General features: G+C 38.3%; 1 protein-coding gene across 1 annotated transcript in view; it reads left to right on the forward strand.

Annotated features, from left to right (window-relative positions):
• Positions 1 to 21,856, forward strand: part of SETBP1 (SET binding protein 1) — a 276,753-nt gene extending 254,897 nt beyond the window's left edge. Inside the window, exon 8 of the mRNA XM_042862289.1 lies at positions 21,778 to 21,856. The gene's annotated coding sequence lies outside the window, so the exon portion shown is untranslated. The remainder of the gene's footprint in view (positions 1 to 21,777) is intronic.
• Positions 21,857 to 21,988: the final 132 nt, after the last annotated feature.

Here is a 21,988-nt window from a genome sequence, read left to right on the forward strand (position 1 = left end):
GGCCGCAAGTTATATCAGAGGAGGTTCAGGTTGGACATAAGAAAGAACTTCTTCTCTCAGAGAGTAGTCAGGCACTGGAATGGCCTGCCCAGGGAGGTGGTGGAGTCACCGTCCCTGGCAGTGTTCAAGACGCGTCTGGATGACGTGCTGCGCGATATGGTTTAGTCCTAGTGGTGGCAATGGTGATGAGGAGACGGTTGGACTGGATGATCTTATAGGTCGTTTCCAACCTTGTGATTCTTGTGATGCACTTAACTTGAGAACAATTCTTCTCTTACCAAATGGGAGAATTTTCCAGGGACTTGGAGGAGGCTAATGATGGGAAAGAGAAATTCAGCACATATCATCCTACATGTTCTAGAAAGCAAAGGGAAGCATAGATGTCACCATAAAAAATAAAATAAAATAAAAAATAAAATAAAAAGTTTGGCCTTTTATGAGTAATTAATGAAACACATCTTTACTGCACTAACACAGAGATTTCAGAGCTAAAACAAAGTACAGAATTCATAGTGGAGTATCAAGCATATTTGACTGTGACCTGTAGGAACAACTGGCAGGAAAACAGGAGCTGTAAGAGAATTTGAAGAGAACATTAGTGCCATTGTAAGTCATTTCATTAAGACAATTAACTTTCTCTGTAACATGGAGCAGGACCACTGGTTCACATTCTCAGCTTATTCAGATCAGAACTATCCATTTCAAACATATTAACATAGTTTGCAGGAAAAAAAGATCTGTTTTCATTTTCCTAATGGAAACTATTCATCCTGAAGCGGCTTTGGAGTGCCTCTAGTAATATGATGTAATATAAACTACTGTTGTTTGTTGCCTGTAAGAAATATCATACTGAGAAAACACTAAAATCAAATGTTTGGAAAAGTGGTTCAGCAACATTAGTTGTTAGATCACTATAGTTTATAAGAGCTGTGGTAGAAAGAGGAGAAAAGAAGTGGAAAGTCTTTGGGAAAAGAATGAGACATGTTTTTTTTATGCACTGGAATGATAGCTAAGCATTGGTAGCTACTGCTTCTCAGGACCCACTGTACTTCAGAAAACTGTTAAAAAAATTCTTCAGGTTCTGAGCATCTTGGAGGACATAAGCCCTGCATGAATCAAGCATGTAGGAAGCACAGCACTTCTTTTGCAGTGCTGGAAATGGATGCGGTTTGTTTGGCATCTATTTGCCTGAAGGGGTTTATCCCACTCTGGATTCTCTCAGACAGTGATGCAAAGCACAGAACCAAGGACCCCATCATCTCTTCATTCTTTTCCAGGTGATCTGCTCAAAAAGAAGGGAAAAAATAATAATGATTAAAAAAAAAAAATAAAAAAAAATCACAGGTCTGGTTGGCCTTGTTTATCCTTGAAAATACTCAAAAATGTATTTCTCCATTCTACTCCCACACATACTTTTATCTGGCAGTTCCCAAATGTCCCTACAGATGTTATCGGTAAATGAAGCTCCAATTAAATCAACTGAAGTTTTGTCACTGACTCAAAGGAAACAAAATCCCCAGCAGCACCTCTCTGATTTAGATTGCCACAATATTAGTTTTGACCACAAATACCTCCTGATGTCTTCTCACACTCAAACAAGAAGTATTCCAAGCAGAAAATCAATTAAAATAGAACAAATTATGAAAGCTTCTGCAAGGTAAAAGCAAGGGGGAGAGCACATGAAGAGCATCTGTGGGTGAGCATTTTCAGAGCATGCTAAGAGCGCAATGAGACAAGGGATGAAAAGTGACTGCTGAACGAAGCAAATGATGGTTGGCAGTTAAAATAACAATAATGGCAGGGAAGGGCACTGTTTGTTTTTCTGGAAGACAGGGGGAAAAAAAAAAAAAAAGGAAACAAAAAAAAAAAAAAGCAGCACACTTGCAGGGAAAAGAGTGAGCTCAGAGATGCAATAGGACATTCGCTGATGTGAGGGAGAGGAAGAGGCTAGAGGATGTGGAAATTTAGGCCACAGTGAGAGTACAAAATGTAGTTTGCAATAGAAAACAAAGAAAGACTGATTGTTTACTTGTACTTCATTGCTGCTATTTAAGATGGTGCAGGACTTACTAATTACATTCATTAACTAGCTACCATCAGGATATGCTTAGTGGCCAGTAGTCCTTAATTATTTTTTTTAAATTGTGGATAAATGGACTTTTATTAAAAGAGTTAAAACTTGCTTTACTTTTGTGACATTTGAAAGTTTCCCAAAATCCTTGCCAAGAATTACCAAGTGAAAACAAAGATCTGAATTTAAAGTTGGTTTTATAACATCTAGGTGCTGTTGATCCCATGACTTCCTGTGGGCAATTTATGCTGATTCAAAATCTAGCGCAAGTATCTGAAGGTCAAAAGTTTTCACCTGCAGTGAGTCCCAGCAGCTTAATTTTCATGGGGACTCAAGGTGCTCTGTGCCCAAGAGCAAAAAGATGTGCAATCCCACCAGTTAGAGGTGGCAAGTGAAGAACTGAGAAAACGTTGCCCAAATCATCCAAGATGTCCCATGCTTCTGGCTGCTTCCATTTTGATGTAGTACATGTAATTCTGTGTTGAGTATTTAAAAAAACAAAAAAAAAAAACAAAACAAAAAAAAACAAAACAACAAAAAAAAAAACCACTCATGTAGACCGCTGAAGGGCCTATTAGAGCTAAACTTTCCAAAATGTGGCTGTTGGTGACTTTTGTAACACTGCAAATAAAATCAACACGAAGACTCTGGCTCACATCCAGCTATTAGGTCTTTGCTTGCGGTACTGTGGGAAGGTTTCTGTTTTGCTTTGTTTTCAAATGGTGTTTCACCAGAATGTTATCTCCAGAATGAGCAGAGTGACCCTGAGGGACCAGATCCTATCAGACAAGAACTACTTTGCTTTTTCTTCTTGGGGAAAAAAAAAAAATAAATAAAACGCATAACCTCTCCGTGGTCTGAATTGCTGTTGTCTCAGAAAATCATATCAGCACACACTATGGAAATATAAACAAAAACTTGCATTTAACCTTTGGTTTAGTCATACTGACTTCAATACAATTTAAATGCTTTAAAATTAAGTGAATAATTAATTGCTTATGTAAGACCAAGTGTTTACCTGACTTATAACTCTAAAACCTAATCCTGGTTGGACAAACTGAAGTTTATTTATTTTCTGCAGCAGAAATAGGAATTGATCGATTCCTGTTTTACAGAATTTCATATGGTATTCTCAGCCCCCATTTACCATAGTGAGCGTTTGCATGCATTGAAGAAATATTCGTTAACATTTCGAAAGGGCTGTGAAATCCTGGCAGGAAAGGTGTAATTTTACAAGAGAATACCCTTATCAAAACTTCCATGACAGGCCATTCTCTTCAAGTCAGCCTTTTTCTTTATTTCTTTTAACCGTGAAAAATGAGGCCAAATCATTCATACAGCAAAGTGAAAATGAATTTTTAAACCAGGGCAAGGGTTTCTTTGTACTTTTTTACTGCAGCCATCTGTTTCTGTCCATCCTTCATTACCTTGAAAAAATAACATGAAAACCTTTCTTCTTCAGCTCTCTATAAATAGTTCCCAAGCTCACATATATTGTGTGCATTTCTGAAGATATTAGCTCGGTAGTTGGGGATTTATTCATATCTTCACTAATAAGAGTGTCCCAAATACTATATTTGTCTAGTTGGTCTGCTTCAATATTCAGATCATACACTGGGCAGGGGTGTTGTTCACAGGAGGTGAAGCATGGAAGTTTTGCCATGTCTGCATTTGATCCAAACACTGGGGAGGAAAAAAACAGTACAGAATCTCTGGGAGTCCTGAATTCCTTCTTGATTTGTAGATGTTCACGTGTGGGATTTTCTGGGAGTTATTGCATGCATATAAATCCAACGTCCTTTTCCAGCCTTAGCCAACCTGTGTTTCTGCCTCTGTTCCAGGAAGTGCTATCTTTGAAAGACCATATCAAACTAGTACATTGTGTTTCCTGCACATCCTGCTTTATTGGAGGTTAATTCTTTCTGACGCATGCAGTCTGCTGCTGCCAATTAAGTCAAATGTATTTTACGCTTTACTTTTCTGTTGCCTTACAGGCTTTTGTTGGAAAATACATAATAAATAAAACTTGCCAAACATTGTTAAATGATATGGTCTGATGATTTGGAATAAGCATCCAGACTTAATACATCAGAAGGGTTGGGAGAGGGGAGGAGGAAATTCTGGAACGACACCCAGCTGGATACCAACAGCACAGTACCCAGCTGCCAACCACAGTGCTAATCTCTTGCTGGAGGACTGTTGCAAAAGCATAAAATGGCACCCCAGGACAAGGAAGGCATATAGAGTTGTTTCTCGGGCAGTGACATTGCAGTGTGTTATTCTCTGGTAAAGGAGAAAAAACAAATTGTTCTGGAAGAGAGGTACAGTTATTTGACCAAGTTGATTCCTCTACTGCAGTCCCATCTCTATGACCTTATATTTTCTGTCCATTTGATCACAGTTCCTGTGTTTATCCCAGATGTCCTAGAAGTCTTTCTTTCAAGCATTAGAGAAAATGCTGTGGCTGAGGTCTAGTAAGGATATTCAGGATAGTAATGGATATTCATTCAGGGTCATTTGGGATAAGGATATCCAAAATATCTGATATTTCACAGACCTTCTGAAACAATTATTTTCTTGCTATTTTATTGCTATTCTGTGATCCCACAACACTAACATGCTATGAAGAGTATTAAGAAAAGCTCCCAGATAAGAGTATATCCTAAGTAGAGCAGACAGGAAGATTATAGGCAGTAGATATACACTAGCGGTGATGAAGCATTCCAGCACTGGCACTGCGTGTCAGTGACATAGCTGGCTATGCAATGTCATGCTCCCAGATTGTTCCATGATCCTTGGTCCTTTGGTCACTCCACTATATTATTTTACTGTTATTTGATTTTTGGGCAACTTTCAGATATGAAATCCAGACACAGTGAAAACACTCTTTCCTCTTGAGGAGACAAAGATGAACTTAGCATTGCCTCTTCATAGAATGATAGAATGGCTTGATTTGGAAAGGACTTTAAAAATATATAGCTCCAATCCCCTACCCTCCACCAGAGGCCCAGGATCCCAAACAACCTGGTCTTGTACGCCACCAGAGATGGGACATCCTGTACTTGGCCTTGTTGAACTACATTAGGTTCCTGTCTGTCCACTTTTCAAGCCTACCCAAGTCCCTTTGGATGACGCTCCTTCCATTGACTGTGTCAGCTGCACCTCTCACCTTGGTTGGTGTCATCAGCAAAATTCATAAACAGCAGCTGCAAAGTAGTCTACCTAAACACAAACTTTTAGAACCTGCAGAAGGGGCAAATAATGATTTCCAAAGGCAATAAACATAATGCTCATATTAGAATGGGCTTGGGATGAGCATAAAGCAGCTCTGAGATGCTGACTCAAAATTCACAACTGTTCATTGTTCCCAAGTAAAAAAGTTGATAATAGCTAATGCACTGGATGTTTTTAGTGGTACTTGATTACCTGTTTGTAATTGTAACAACACAAGGAAGATGCTGTAGATAACATTTGAGTACTGATTGATATTTCTGTACTCATTCATTTTATTATACCTGAAGATCTTCAGCATACATTCCCATTTTTTAATCAAATGTAACACATAGCACCTTTTTTTATGCATCTCAAACTCACCTTGTGAGTCAGAACTGTTTGTTCTTCCTTTACAGCATATTTCACCAGTACTAGACTGGGACTTTCAATATATCCTGGTTGGGAAATTGAAGGGAAGATATATCTGCTCTTCAAAAAAGTTCAAAAATATTTACTGTAGATGATTTCTTATTCCATTGGCAGTAATTCACTAAAAAGAGGTGTCATTTTTCCTAAATTATCTCCTCGTTGATTCGCTTTGTTAAGCAACTAGGAGTACATGATGAGAAGGAAACTTCTACTTGTTGTACTGCTAAACTTTTTTTATTTCATTGGTTTAATAAGTAGTACATAAATCTGTCTTTTCCCTCAAACTCCTTTAGAGGTCTGCTAACTTCCTTTACTGTTATATTAGAGGATCACTATGGTAATAAGCTCTACCAGCCACATTTTTGTCTCTTAGTTAAAAGCTTCTGCTTTTCTATCAGATCTAAATAATCCCAGTGCAATGGACAGCATACACATACAATACACTGCATAGCAAGACTAGTGAAATGACCCCAGGCTGTACATCAAGAGCTGGCTCTGAAATCAGAAATACTGCAATTATGTATTTAATTATGTCACCAAAGGGATTCACTCTTGCAATCTGGCTGGATTGTTGTTATCTAAATTAATATCTCTGCACCAAGGTGTATCTAAGTTGACATTGGCTTTGAGAATCTTTGATCTTTGTTCGAAAAACATACATATATAAATTACAAGAGTTTTATCTGTTTTTTTTTTTGTGTGTGTGTGTGTGTGTGTGCGGGTGTTTTGTTGTTTTTTTTTTTTACCCACAGTGAAACTTGATGGCTCAGCTGCACCTCGGAACAGAGGGCCTTGCTGGAAACATATTTACATGGCATATCATAGTTCCCAACCAGAACTTCTTCGTTCAATTCTCCTCTTCCATTCCTATAAGCAGGTTAGAATAGTAGTAACATTTTTATGGGAAGAAATGTAATGCTAATTGGGAGGATAATTTATTACCTATGAGAAATTCTTCCTTCCTTATTTTTTGAAGGAAGAATGAGGGATGTTCTACAATTGTAGATGGAAGACGAAAGTAGAATTTACACCTATTTGCTGAATCAGTATGTGGGTGAGCTGGCCAGATAGGTAGTAGTGAATCAGAATTAAATGATGGGCAACAGAATTGAATAAGGGCAACAAGGGTTTTTAGATGTTGTTTTCTTTCTTTCCCTTGTCCCTTCCCTCTTCCTTCCCCCCTCTCTCCCCCCCCCCTCCCCACCCCCCTTCCCCCCCCCCCCCAACAAATGATTATTTACTGTTTAAACATGAAGTAATAAATGATAATATGATGCCCCATTTTAAATGGAGGATGGCCCTATGGTATAGCTCATGGTATAGGCCTCTGCAGTATTTTCTTACTCCTCTCTCTTAACTATTTCAGTTACTGAATTTGGTCTTTTGCTCATTTCTGTTCCATGCAGCAATTCTGAGAGTTTTCATATATCTGCTGCTCTAATCACCTCCTAAAACTTAGCCCATGGAGGTGTGACAATGTAAGGGAAGGGATAAGCCTCTGAACAACTGCACTGACAAATCATGAAATGCCGCTCTGCGAGATAGCTACTGTATTATATTTGTCATAATATACATATTATATGTATCTGAATGGCATCCCAGTCATGTTGCCCCACTTTGAGACAATGCATTAGCTGAACCTCTAATTAGTATATCTTCTTTTTCTTCTGTTCAAGATCAGCAGATATTTCAAGGAAGGATAAGTTAGTAATGATCCTGGAGGTATAAGGCAGCAGCGTATACAAGGCAACATTTTCTTGCATGTATTAAACACACAGATGTTCAATGTCATATGAGTTAAAGAAAGAAATGAGGCTAAATGTTTGGGTTTTTTGTGTTTTTTTTTTTTTCATTAAATAAAGTTTAAGACTGCATGGTACAAATGAGAAAGTAGCCTGTTTACCTAACTTGTGCGTATCCCTTAAGGAGATCTGACAATACTCATTAAATCCTCAAATAATGGTGCTGAATCTGCAGTTACATTGAAATGGGTGAACATTATTAAAGAGAAGGAATACCGCTCTCTTTGAATGCTTCACTTGCTGGGTGTTGTGGTATTTGTTTGTTTGTTTGTTAGAAGTTAAAGAGATAATATCTATTCAATAGTTCTTTGTTCAGATTACAGTGTATTAGGTGAAGAGAACATACACGCACAGCAGATTCAAAACAATTTTCTTAATTTCTCTGCTCTCATTTACCTGATTTGTGTCAGTCCTTTCCAAAATTGACAACTTTGTTATACTGAGCTATGTGCAAATACTTAGCTCTTCAAAGAGTGGTGATAAACTTAGACACACAACATAGCTATATTTTAGAAAGCTAAAGAAATGTGATGCTAGAACCTAAATTCCCTCATACACTTTTGCACTGAAGAAATGACATAAATGCAGAGAAAATCTGGAGCAACAAATGGCCTTCAAAAATCTTTGACCAGGTGCAACTTTTCAGCTCTCTAACAAGTCACCAATCCACTCTAATTATCTAATAATGTCTTTTGATTTCAGAAGTCCTCTGTGCATGCAATATTAGATTTCAGCACATCTCCACCTGGTTGTTCATATTGCATCAGGATTACATATGAGGTTTTTTCTTCCTAGCTGTAGTGGTTCTGTGGGGTGATGGTTTTCTGACCTGTCTGTTAGCGGAATTTTTGTCTGTAGATTTATTTCAAACCTTGGTAAAAGCTTCGATGTTCTCCAGAATGCCAAGAAGCTGATTGCAAGTCTGTCCCTTCTCTTTCCTGGCTGAAGAGTCTAGCCAGTGAGCTGATGTGCAAACACAGGGCATCAGCTGCAGATGTTGCTCCTGCTTCCTTCCATTGTAAAGGAAAGCAGGTCATTTTCTCAGCATCTTTCCACTGGAGGCTCTGGGCTTTGATCAGGGAATGGTGGGTGGTATAATCTTGAAGCTCCCCGTAGGACAACTGAACCATAAAAGGCATGGTGTTTTTTCAGACATACACCTTAGCACGTGTGAAAGTTCTCTGTTCAGCAATCCTCTAAGTTCTGCAGTCATATTTGAGTTGCCTGGGTCTCCGCGTGCCTGCAGAGGGAGTTTAGGTGCTCACTTTGAGATTACTGATCTAGTTTTAGGAAGCAAATACTTTAAAACATTTTTGCATTCTTAGCATCTACTTAGCCATTTTTTTGCTTGAGGGCCTTGAGGGTAGATTGGAAGGAAAAGAAAAATGTCTTTCAGGATGGATTAGTTTTTGGAAGACTATTTTGTGCCAAGGGCAGTTCAGAAAGAAGTAAACATTCAAGTAGACAAGGATGACATCATTTATTCAGTGGAACTGACAGGGGCAATGTGAGAATCTGTAAAAGCAGATAAGAGGACTGAAGTTTGAGGGCACAGCATTAAAATTTGAGAAGGAACATTAAGCAACATTTAACTTTCTGAAAAGTCCTTTTCCTATCCAGGCTACACAACCACAATCGAAAGGGGGCATGTGTCTTTGTATACTTGTGTGTATGCACACACATATCTATTGACTCTGTAATCTGAACTGTGATGTTCATGTAATCATAGAATAGCTCGAATTGACTTAAAGATCATCTAATTTCAAGCCCCTAGCTGTGGGCTGGGAGCTTCCCATCAGCTCAGGCCCCCATCCATGGCCTTGGGCACCTCCAGGGATGGGACACCCACAGCTCTGGGCAGCAATGCCAGGGCCTTCCCACCCTCTAAGTAAATAATTTCTTCCTAATATCTAATGTAAATCTCACCTCTTTTTTAAAAATCTTTTCCCCTTGTCTTATTACTGTCTGTCCATGAAAAAGGTTGGTCTCCCTTTATAACCTCCTCTTAAGTCTGAGAAGACTGCTTATAGGTTTCTTGATGATTTCTTGTGATATTAGGAGTTTTCAGAACAGTGGTTAATAAAGAAGAGATGTTTTAGGAATAGAAGTGCACTATAGGGATGTGAAACATCAAGGCACTGCTTATTAGTTAAAATCAGAGCTAGAAAAAAGTTCAATATTATTGAATGACACTTGATTTTGGACTTGAAAAGAGAATTGTCCTTTTGAACACACTGAATGTCTAAGGCAAAAGAAGGATAGTTGAAAACTCCACCATAATCTGATAATGAGTAGGACTGCGGGATTGCACAGAAGTGGACTGTGGTGCTCTGAGGATTAAGGAGAGTTGTCTCACTTGTAGCCATAATTAGTTTCAAGCTCCAGCAAGATCAATATGAAAACATGGAAAAAGACTAGTTGGATGCTGAGACTTGAATATGTAAAACTGGGAGTAGTGTTGATTATGTAAGTCACGGTTAATAGCTGTCAAGTCTAAAACTGATCTCTGTGCAAGGCTTGGTGTTTCTCATGGGAACAAGATCAGATTAGGCCTTGTTTCTGAAATACTGATACCTCCTCTTTTTTGTGTCCTATTGGTGCTGCAGTCTATATCGTCTGTAAATGTATTTGTTGGGTGTTTTGTTTTTTTTTTTTCTTCCTGTTTGTCTTTGATTTTTTCTGAGTAACAGGAATTTTGTTGTTGTTGTTGTTGTTTAACATGTTGGTGTTTTTATATCATATTTTGTCTTGTTTGAAGTATGCATGTATTTTTAATACATGTTCTAAGCAAAATCTTAGTGTCATTGAAATACTATAGATCATCCATTTCAGAGTCAGTGATATCACTGGTACTGTGAAGGAAAAAGAATTAGTCTTAATTTAATATTAGAGAGGTACCTTTCTAAATCACTCACATGCAAAACTATCGATATTTGTACCCTTATTTTGTCCTTAGCTCCTTCATACAGTAACTTCTCTCAACAGAGGCAAAGTTGGCCTGAGATCTATAGGACGAAAAGAAGTTCCTCTGGATGCTGATTTAGAGTCTCAGTGATCTGAATTGCTTATCCATTCATTGAATGTAGAAGCCACGTGGTCTACAACCTTATTCCAACAAACCCCTCTAAAGAAGGACATCCATGTGGAGTCTAGGTACTCACAGTGTTGAGCTTCCTTTCAAACTCACATAACTCTCATGTTTTACTAGACATATGCAGTTAGTGCTGCAATTATCCATTAGTTTCCAGTGAAAAACAGTAAGATTTGCAGCACAAACCTATTCCACTACCTATTTTCTGTCTATAAATATTCTGTGGTTCATACTGCATACAGAGACAGAGAGAAAAAAGACCTGCTCGAATTCTCAGGTGTAAAGCACACATAACTCCTCAGAAAAGCTCCAAAGAAGAACCAGTACGCTGATACATCCCCATGGAGGTTTGATATAGCTTCTGATTGTTAGAGACGTGTGCTCAGCCATGTTCAGAAAAAATTATGAACACAAATCACTAAATGATCCTACCCTCATACACACACAATTTTTCAGTTACACCATTGTATTTTTCAGCCATTTTTTTTTCATGTTGTTGCTGCTCTTGGTTGGCTGGTTGGTTTTTTAAATGAGATGAGAAAGGAAGAAGAGTGATAGTTCATAGGAATAATGCACTGAGTTTTCATGAGAGGGCCTCTTTTCAATTTCTGAACTAAGAGGAAGCTTTTGCTCATTTTGCAAACTCGATTTTATTGGTTAAAGTAATCTTCAAAAAGGCCTTCTTAACCACAGTAGTAAAAACTGTTCCATTTAGTGAAAAGTACTCACGTATATTCTTGCAATTACATATGCACTGAAGATAGAAATTGAATTTATCTTCCCAAAATTTCACAGAAATTTCAACCTAAATACCTGTTTCATCCAGAGATATTATTAGAATGAATGGATTATTTATGACTACACTATAATAGTCTGTATATCATAGTTCACATTGCCTGCAATTTATGACTGTCCTTACTATCTCCTGAGTTTCATCTTAGAAACATAGGATCACCAAATTTGGAAAAGATCTCCAAGATCATTCCAGTCCAACCACCTACCTATAGCCAATATTTTCTGTGTCCCCCAGTACAACACATAAATGTTTCTTGAACACCTCCAGCGATGGTGACTCTGCCACCAAGCTGGGCAGCCCATACCACTGCCTGAGTTCTCTCTTGGAGAAGTGTTTCCTAATGTCCAACCTGAATCTTCCCCTGGCATAACTTGAGGCCATTCCATCTTGTCCTGTCACTAGTTACATGGGAAAAGAGGCTAGTCCCCACCTCGCCACAACCTCCCTTCAGGTAGTTGTAGAGAGCAATAACGTCTCCCCTGTCAGTACATACCTACACTTGTAGAGGAAGATTTCAAAGGCTTTTATTTTTGAGACAAGAAAATATACAGTTCAAATGCAAAACAAGCCAGGTACTGCAGACTAATCCCAAGGGTTTCAAAGATTTTTTTTTTTTTGTGAACAGACACAGATGACTGCAAATTTCACAGAAAAACTTAAAAGTTATGTCACATGATGACACTTTCACATGTTGATGTTACATCTGTAACCATTGCTTATGATTTCTTTTGCAATTTTAAAATTAATATGAATTTTAGCAAGCAAATACTCTTCAAGTTAAGGGAAAAGATCTTCTCCTGTAAAGCATGTTGACATGCAAGTGCATAGAGATATTGTGTTGGTATGCAGTCTAACAATAGGTCTGGGACTTTTTCCTCAGTGAGCAAAACTGGTGATTATAATTTTGTTGTTTCTTATGTAATCAATTTTCTATAAATAAGTAGTTGAGAAGAAAAGCATCAGTTTTCTACAAGTTTGCCTGATGCAACTTATTTATGTTAAAGTGTTATTGAAAGACTCATCAAATATTAGAAAAGAAATAGTTTAGGATGTCAATATACTTCTTTTTTTCTATAGTAGTTGCTGTCATAGTGTTAACCTGCCTTGACTTTCCGTTGTGACCGATTCAGTATGTCTTTTACAACTGCAGCAAATATTCATAGCTGTGATTCAAAGAAATGGCCTCTGTGTTTTCTTAGACGTTATGGCTCATTTATTGTTCCTCATTTTCCTAGATGAGGATAATTATTTTTCAATTATTCATACATAAACATTTCATATAATCTCTCTATTAAAAAAGAAAACATTTATAATGACAAATGTGTGTGTGTTGAATTGCAAGTCACATACTCAGATTATTTAGTTTTATTGACCTCATGTTAGGGTGTTGGTTTTTTTCGCCTGGTATTTGTTAGATGCATTGTCAAAGAGAGAAAGGATCTGCAAGGTATCAATTCAACATTTTTTGTTCCTCTAGAAAATGCCTGGGGAAAAGAAACTGGCAATATGCCTTGACATCAACAATCTGTAAATTCATCATTTTTGGTTGCCTAGCTAATTTAGTTTCAACCAAAATGAGCATTCTCAATGTTGACAAATGGTCTTGCTATATTTCCCCAACAAACATGGTTTTGTGGGAGACTTGACCTCATGGAACTCCTGTTTCCCTCGATTAGAAGTTGAAGAAAAACTGTTTATGATTAATTGCCACCATTGCCTCTACTTCAACTATTGGTTCAATTAAGAATAAGGTAATGGGTAATTTCACAGCAATCCTATCGTTTTCAGTAGCTGATTCATATCTCTAGAAAGTCTGAATATGCATTTTTATGGAAAACTTTTTTCCTTGGTGGGACCAAACAAGATTTTCTGATATTTCTCCTGACTCTTTTTATTAATACATGCATTACTTTTATTTCATAACCATGTCCTATTCTAAAACATCACAGATGACAAGCTGTATACGTAGAGTCCTCAAGGCTAGCTAGCTCCTATGCCATTTTTTATCTAATGTCTGAAAGAAATTTTTAATATCCTCTAAATTTCCATCTTATCAAGTGACTGGTTTAATGTTTCATTATTATAATCATAGAATTAAGGGTAGAAAAGACAACACGGATAGAATCAGTGTACAATGGTACACTGCCATGCCTTAAACAGAAATAAATCCATTACATCATTTGTAAAGATGTTTGCCTAACTTCTGTACAAACACTTCCACAGTGTCTCTAGGTAGTGTAGTACTACAATAAATCACCTAGAACTATTAGATTTACAAAAATCCTACTGCAATTTCAGCTTACTTTTTCTCATCCCATACCTACAAAGCAGGAACAGTATTTACTTTGTTTCTTCCTACTAACACAGTACTTTTATGTGTTTGAAAAAGATTGCGATATCAACTCTTGGTCTATAAATGAAGCTAATGCAGTTTCCTCAACCTTTTCCAGTTACTCCAATATCTAAATCTCAGTTCTTTACTCTAACGCTCTCCAAAATTTCTTATACCCTCCACTTGACTCCCATCTTTCTTCATCTGTGGTGCTCAAAACATGAAATATTGTCCAGAATTGTCAGCATTGCTCATTAGATGTGTTCATTTCTTACTGCAGAATCCTGGAAGCATAAAATGGCTTGGATTGGAAGGGATCTTAAAGATCATCCAATTCCAACCTCTTTGTCCTCTTCAAGATAAACAAGTCCAGCTCTCTCAACCTTTTTTTCTTTAGGAGAGGTGCTCCAGTCCTCTGAGCATCTTCATGGCTCACCTCTGGACCTGTTCCAATAGTTCCATCTCTTTCTGCTCTCCTGTGTTTCCCATCCCTGCTTCCATATTTCATAATCTCATTTTCTTCCTGTGCTCCCGAAAGAGCTTTCTGTTTCACTCTTATATCTATTTTAGAGATCTGTAATGATATACTGATTTGGATATATTTTGCAAGGCAACAAGGAGCCAAAGTTGGGCAAATTGATGGGTTGGGGCTGGAAAATTCAACTGAGTAGCTGAATGACAGAACAGGGGAGAAGGATTGGAGGATATGAAAGGCTGAAGTCACTAGGCTGAAACGTAAGCAGAATTCCTTTTGGAGAAAAAACAAAACAAAACAAAACAAAAGAAAGCAAAACAAACAAACAGAAAAAAAATCTGAAAAACCAAATTGATGTTAACCTGAAAGAGACTTTCAACATGGAAAAATGTTTTTTTTTTCCATTTTAATTTTATTTATATTAGAACATTAATATCAAAACTCTATCCTTCCACCCTTTAATGATCTATTTTAATGCATTTACTGTTTGCCAGAGTAAAGGAAATAAAGATCCTTTCAAGATCAGCAGTTAGTATGTGTCCCAATAGGAGGTTGGCTGCCACATGTGCCTTGAATATTTCTACTATTTAATTCATCAAAGATTTATAAAATGACCTGGAGGGAGAAAGAGAAAAAAGACAAAAAAAGAGGAAAAAAAAGAAAAAAAAGTTTAGTAGGCTTAGTAGTGATTAAGAAGATAATAAATTATATTAACTTCATCAAGTAAAGAGGTGATAATAAAACATCACATAAGATTCTCACTAAACCAAAAAGTGAAGTGGTAGGATAACAGAAAACAAGGATTATACAATATATAGAATTAACATTGTGAGAAGGTAAGGCTTGTTGGTCAGGGCTTTTACCTTGGCTCCTACCACTCAAGAAAGAGAAGCAAGGTCCACTGTGAATTGGTCACTGGAAATATCAGCCTAATACAAATTATTTTTTAAAAAAATCATATTCAAAACACACTTTTGCCATCTCAAAAAGATATAGTACAACTCTGAGAGGTACAGTAAGTACCTAAGGCATAAAAGGATTGTCAGGATGAAATAATCTGTGACATTATCAGACTACGAAGCATGCAATGATATTTTGCTGGAAAAAAAAGTAATGTTTAAAAAGAGAAACGACTGAATAATACGACAGAGATCTATAAAGTTATAATGGAGAAAGTGGCCATATAAGCAACTATTACTAAGCATTTTGACCAATCCTCACTCCCAATAGAAACCAGGGGATGAAAGGATTGAATGCAACCCTGCTCTAAAAGACCTGGGGGTACTGGTGGATGGCAAGCTGGACAGAGCCAGCAATGTGCTCTCAGAGCCCAGAAAGCCAACCAAAGCAGCGCAGCCAGCAGGGTGAGGGAGGTGATCCTGTGCCTCTGCTCTGAGCTGTGAGACCTCACGTGGAGCACTGTGTCCAGATGGGGAGCGTTCAGTGCAGGAGAGAAATGGAGCTGTTGGAGTGTGTCCAGAGGAGGGCCACAAAAATAATCCAGGGGATGGAACACCTCTCCTATGAGGACAGCTGCAGCATGGAGAAGAGAGTGAGGTGACCTGAGAGCTGCCTGTCAGTTCTGAAGGGGAGCTGCAAGAAAGAAGGGGACAGACTTAGGAGGGTTTGTGGTGATAGAACAAAGGGAAATTGTTTCAAGATTAAAGAGGGGAGGTTTAGGTTGGATATAAGGAGAAATCTTTTGCAGTGAGGGTAGTGAGGCATTGAAACAGGCTGCTCAGAAATGTGGTTGATGCCCCATCCCTGGAGACTTTCAAGGCCACTCTGAAGAAGACCCTGTGTTACTTGATGTAGTAGTGGTATCCCTGTGCATTGCAGAGGGTTTGGACTAGATGACCTTTAAAGATCTCTTCCAACTCTAAGAATTCTATGATTCCATGATTCTATGATCTGCATGCTGTGTCTCACTATAACAGAAAATCCAGGAAGCATGTTTAAAGTCAACCCAAAAAGAAGAAATTGTTAATCATAATTTTAATTATAGAAGACATTGCCACATGTTTTCAGAGACTCAAGTCAAAAAACTGGACATACTCAAAGATTTTCAATTCAGTATTTTTCAAGGTGGACTACTTGACTGATAGCTATTAAATAACCAGTCACAATGGCTGAAAATCCCATAGTAAGTTGAAGAGGGGCTTTTGTTTTTTTCCTGTCCTAAAATTTTTCCTTAGCTATCTACTCGTAGACACTGTTGGCAGACAGTCAACCAGTGGTTCACTCAATATCCGGATACAGAATACGGATTTATAAACTCATTTTCTCTGTGCTTTTATTAATACCATGCATGTGTAGATTCCAGAAGTGAACTGATATTTTGAGAAATACAAAACTTCAGGACAGAGTAGGCAAACAAGGAACTTCCAAAGGATTCTTATCTGTTAGTCTGCCTCAGTCAAATGTATTCCCTATTAACTAATTAGGGGTTTGCTTATCTGGATGATGGAAACAGAAGTGACCAAGTCTGAATACCATCACATCCCTCATTTTTGGGATGCAGATTAGCAAACCTTGTAGACCAAGCTGGTCACTGAACCAGAGATGTGGATTCATTTCTCCTGGCCTTTGTCTCTCTGCTGGTGGCTGTGTCTGGCTCTGCCTTTAGGTGAGTGATGTGAAGCTGCAGCCATGGCCAGCAAGTGATGGCGTAATGCATTTCTTTTGCATTCTGTCTGGCTCGGTTATACCTTTGTGCTCACCTCTGCCACTGAAAAGTCAGTTTAATAGTAAATGAAGCATGTTTCTATAACGCCACACATTAGCTGCATAGTTAATGTTGCAAAACTACTTTCATCATACACCTGGAAGAAATCAGTGCTATTAACTTCTTATTTTCCCCAAGTATTGAATTTACACAAGACCAAATTATCATGAAATTCCTCTTCAAAAGACTCTGTAATAAATGAATGGGAAAGCGCAGTTAAAAATTTCCCCATAACAACAATTTCACTGTTTACAAAGGTCAGTCTTAACCCGCAGCACATATACGTAATTAACTACTGGAATACCTAGCCCAGAATGAAGGAGATTTTTCTCTGCTTTCAGTTATTTTTTCAAGGTTTCACAGCAGAGTTTAGAGCTTGATGTAAGAATTACTGAGTAACTCTCCACATGCCATAGTCAGCAGGAAACAGATGAACCTCATCACTCTGCTTGGCCTCGAAATTTATGACTGTAGAAGAGTTTTAAAAAAAAAAAAAAAAAAAAAAAAAAAACATAATAACCTTTGTCTACTGCAACTTTTCCATTTTGTTCTGAAGAATTTATTATCCAGAATAAGGATTCTGAAACATTTAGTAGAGAGCAGACCACAAACAAGTACATAAATTTCTATACAAGCACTTCCCCTCTCCATTATGAACCTGCTAGCCACTTCTTTCTTGTTCAGTCTCTCTGCCAACTACAGTGAATGTTTTCAGCAACCAATACCATTAAAAAGCTGTTGCAAGTGTTTTAGCTTCCCTTAAAACAACCTTGGAAGCTAGAAACAAGCAGAATACTAATCAGCATTCAGTAAGCAACCACTCAGTGGATTAGACAGAAATGTTCCTCTGACTTCCACCAATTGCAATCTAGAAAGTTAGAAAGTTCAAAAATGTAAAACAGCATAAGATCATATCTTCATTGGTAGTTTCAGGGACACAAGTTACAGGATCCACATATGAAAACATCGATTTTTAGCAGTCAACTGCATTAATCCCTACTAGTAGTGGATTTAACCCACTACCACTGCTTTTCAACCTCCTCTTTAAGTCACTTAAAGGAAGGGCTTAGATATACTGGAACATTAAATCATACAGCGTCAGCTCCAAAGGGAAGAGTACCATTCACTAAGTCTGACCCCTGCTCTGCAATAGCTCAGTTGCCAAATCCCAATGGCAAAGAAGTGGCTCTGAAATATGAGAAGAATCAAAGGAAAAATTCATTCATTGCAACCAGAAAAGAGGAAAGAAAAAAAAAAAAAAAAAAAAAAAAAAAAAAAAGCCACACAAGGCATAGCTTCCATCTGGGGAAATAAACCAACCAGGAAAAAAATAGTTCTGATGCAAATTAAACTAGGTACAATCTCCCTTTTGGCAAACACCAGAGTCGGGGACAGTAAGCCATAGAAATGCAGTTTTCTGTAACTAATTGGAGCTGTGACTATTCTGGAGTTTACACTAGCAAGTGCAATGTGAATATGGCTCAGGAAGTCTATTTAGAAACAGCCATTAATAAAAATAGTTTGGGAAAATAAAACACAGCAATTTGATGTGAACCATATGCCTGTACTGGCCTGCACTGATGCTCACTAGCACTTAGTCCAAAGCCAAGGCTGCCGTGCTGCATGAGGCTCTTCAGCACTCAGCATGGGGCTCTCACTCTGGTCTGAACAGTCAGTGCTTCACAGCTGCTGCCTGTAAGAAAAACAGGCAATGAGAAGAAAGATTCAAAGACACACCAGAGACACACATGGGGTCAAGAGGGACAGTGCTGGCAGAGCTAGGTAAAGTGAGGGCCACATCTCCAGGATGAGGGCAGTTGGTCCAGTCCCACACTTTTGTGCTAATGGAACAAAGAACACATTTGCAAGTGTGAAATTTGAAAGTGAAAATTTGAAACTGAAATTTGAAAGTGAAATTTGCCAGCCTCAAGATTCACCCTCCAGGTTCAGCCAGTTTTCAGGCCAGTGTGAAAGGATCCATCCGGGCTTAGCATACATGCTGGAGTCACAGAATCATAAAGTTATAGAATGGTTTGGTTTGGAAGAGACCTTTGAGATCATCTTTCCAACTCCCCTACTGTAGGCAGGGACACGTTCCACTAGACCAGGTTTTTCAAAGACCCATCCAGGTTGGTCTTGAATGCTTGCAGGGAGGGGGCATTCACAACCTCTCTGAGCAACCCATTCCAGTGCCTCAGTGCCCACATAGTAAAGAGTTTCTTCCTAACATCCAGTCTAAATCTACCCTCTTCCACTTTTAAAACACTTCCCCTTGTCCTTTTGTAACCTGCCCTTATTAAAAGTTCCTCTCCAGCTTTCTTGTAGACCCCTCCAGGTACCAGAAGGCCACTATCAGGTCACCTCACAGCCTTCTCTTTTCTCAGACTGTCCTCACAATGGAGGTGCTCCAGCCCTCTGATCATCTTTGTGGCCTTCCTTGAGACCCGTTCCAAAAGCTACATGTCCTTGTGTTTGGGGCCCCAGAACTGGATGCAATACTCCAGGTGGGGTCTCACGAGAGCAGAGCAGAGAGGCAGAATCACCTCCCTTGATTTGCTGGTTGCTGGTTCAGTGATACCGAACCACATTTTGTAAATAGAGCTGTGAAACACAACAAGGTTGTTGTTCCTGACTTAGTAAAAGATAACCATGCATTAGCATTATTCTGTGCCTTAACTCGCACTTAACTGCTCCACTGTGCTGCAGCCCAATGGTGTCTGTAGATATTTGTCAGTCTTATTCTCCTGCAGTGTCCTAAGGGCAGAGGCCTTCTCTCTTTAAAGTTTCTCTGTTGCATTCAAAGCATCATGAAAACTTGCTATCGCTGATGTAGGAGTGAGTTGTCAGGATGAAAGTGGGATTTATATTGAGGGTGTTTCTCTGAGAAAATTAGGATGGAGAAAGTTCTCCTGAGACTCATTACAGTACCTCAGATTGAGAGTCTGGAGAATTAGGAACAGGCTAAAAGATCTAAGTTGCACCATCCAGATCAGCACTGATTTGGGAATCCAGTGAAGAGTCATCCCATCTGTCTGATCAGGAAGACCCTTTGGCACACTGCAAGATGCTCACTGTTGACTTATTGGTTATCCAGTGTGATATCCAGGTTGCCTCCCCACTTTCAACTGTGTGATTTGGGTTTTCAAACAATTCACAGAGGAAAAAGATGTTTTTCTTTCCTTTCCCCCTACTACTCATTTGAGAAGTTTACTCATTAATGTGAGACATCTCTGAGAATACAAAAGTTGGTCCACAACCAAAAATAAGATGAACACATCTGAAAGCTTCAACCTATTTTTTCAGTGCCGTATGCAATTAAAATAGAAATCCAAATGACTTGCTTCATTTCCCATTGAGAGCCTGCAACCATACAGAGGCACAGTGAACAAATTATGTGATTATTGCTTTTCCCAGAGAAATTGTTCTCTGTTAAGATGAGATATTAAAGTCAGGACCTGCTGTGCAGAAAACAGGCTGAAGCAAGCCAAGCTCTTGGATGTTCTGCTGTGGTTTGTACCGTTTCCCAGCAATATTGTCATTCTTGCTGTGATAGCTAGCCGACAGGAAAAAAACACTACCTACAGATATTTTGTGGCAGAAAAGTTTAGGAGTTTTATTAGGTACACTAAGAAAAGTAATGTAGTAGTAAGAAATGAAACCCTTTGATCACTAGTTCATTGTATCTTCAAATTTTGTGGCAATTTTATTGTTGGCAAAAACTGTCAAACTGATAAAACACTCACTTCATACTGGGCTCTCAAGGATACTTTTGCACCCAATGCATGGGCTGATGGGGAGGGACTCACCTTACAAGAAAAGAGATAGAGAGAGCCAGCTACCCTTGGTCTGAAAATGGGAATGGAAAGAGCCATGCAAAGATGCACAGTGGTACAGCAATGCATTCTTGCACTCCCTCTGCAGCCTCCTGTTGCAGCTGGTCAAGGGACGCTGAGAGGACATGAAATGGTGATCAAATGAGTGCGTCTCATGCATAATTCAGGAGTTGAAGCAAATCTTTGTACCGGACAAGATCACCCATTGAATTTCACTTCAATGGGCTCTTGCTAGCTTACACCAGACAAGATCCATCTCTCTCCATACTGTCTGAATGGGAGCAGTACCAGTGTTTCTTATATTATTCCGAAACAATGCACCAATCTTTCTTTTAGTGGCAAGCAGGCAATTTGGGCCACAAAGCCCAATCAATTCCTACTTCTTCTTCTAAGAATGTCAGCAGAGAAGCTAATTACCAACTCCTCTTCAAGGGCAGGTTCATTGTCAGCAGTGGATAAGGATGAGACCTCTATTCACTCCCCAATATATTACACTCAAGGACTAACCAGGCTTATATTAGTCCTGACTCAGAGAAACTTTTCAGCAGAGCTGGATTTGACTTAATGTAATTGCAGTGCAGAGGAGAAATGTTCTACCACTCATTAAAAAGGACTAGTGTGGTTTGTTTTCCTAGCAGCTTTTCTAAATATATATCTATTTTATACATGATTTTATGGATCAAAGAAGGAAGGAGCAGATAAGGCACATTATAAAATGCAGACTAGAAAGAAATGTCATGACATTATTACAGTGATTAAATGAAAAGTCTGGTTCTAATTTCTAAAACAGCCCACCTATCAATCTCTTGAAGATTTCAGCTAATCCAAGGTGTAAAATACACATGAGAATTATTCATTTTTGTTTGTTTGTTTTTCCCCTAATAATTCTCCCTTCAAATAAATAGATTAAAAGATTATGAAATAATTAGAGAAACAGAAAGAGAGGAAGATATTTAAATAAATAAGTAAAATTAAATAGATAAAATTCAGTGATCCTATGTTTTCTTCAGACCTTTTTGCTCAAGGTTCACCAGTGCCAGCTGAAATCCAGATCCAAATGATCTTGTTAAAGACACCAAACATGGAGCATGGAGTGGAGAGAAGAAATCCTGCATACACAAAAAGAGCAGCTGGTATTACAGAAGGGGGCACCTTAGAGAAAAAAAAGAAAAAGAAAAAAAAGAAAAAAAGAAAAAGAAAAAGAAAAAGAAAAAAAAAAAG

Source organism: Lagopus leucura, unplaced genomic scaffold, assembly GCF_019238085.1.
Source record: "Lagopus leucura isolate 7727_CA_CO unplaced genomic scaffold, USGS_WTPT01 Super-Scaffold_650, whole genome shotgun sequence".
Taxonomy (NCBI): Eukaryota; Metazoa; Chordata; class Aves; order Galliformes; family Phasianidae; genus Lagopus; species Lagopus leucura.